This window comes from Lepisma saccharinum, chromosome 26, assembly GCF_977018435.1.
Source record: "Lepisma saccharinum chromosome 26, izLepSacc3.1, whole genome shotgun sequence".
In the NCBI taxonomy this organism is placed as follows: domain Eukaryota; kingdom Metazoa; phylum Arthropoda; class Insecta; order Zygentoma; family Lepismatidae; genus Lepisma; species Lepisma saccharinum.
In genome coordinates this window covers 53,220,829-53,221,591 of record NC_139254.1, presented here as the reverse complement: position 1 = coordinate 53,221,591, position 763 = coordinate 53,220,829, and positions in this window count along the sequence as shown.

Here is a 763-nt window from a genome sequence, read left to right as displayed (position 1 = left end):
CCGATCGCCACGCTCTCTGGCGGGCGGAAGCAATCACCTTTGGCTGAACTCTGCTAAGAGTGCTACCGGACAGCGAATGAGGTATTCTGGCTACGGTGCGAAAAATACGGACAAAAGGGATTTGGGGTTGTGTTCGAATGTTACGAAGTATAGCACGGCCAGCTTGAGTACAGACTTGAAGTATGGTTTCGCGGAAGTGACGTCACCCAGTGCGGTTCGAAAGCGCCAAGTACACAAGCAATCGAGACCATAGCTCGGAGTACGGATCGTTGCAGACTTGGTCACGTGATTTCCGCACTCGTTGTTGATTTGTTTGAAATCAAGTAGGTAGAAAGCCAGGAACAAGGTTCAGGCCAGCAAGTTGTTGGTTTAAGTTCTTCTAATGTGTGGAAATGTATGTATAAGAACATTTGAAATGCTATGTGATTTCTATGGTGAAAAAACAAGTGTTTAAAATGCGGGGAAAACAACGTGTCCTCAGTTTTATCTAATGATCGTATTTGGCGCTGCAGTCGACGTGCAGTTCGAAAGACTTACACTTCCATCTACAACTTCAAGACCGCACTCGGAGGATGTTCGCTTCAACCACGGTCTTGCACCTTTCGGACGCGGCCTTGGATACGAAAATACGGACGAAAGGATTCTGAATGCAAAAATACGGACGGAAGTTACGGGAAGAATAAGCTACACGAATATACCGACTTGAGCAGAAAAGCAAAGAAAAACAAACAAAATCAGTCAATATCGACAGGAATACTAACTG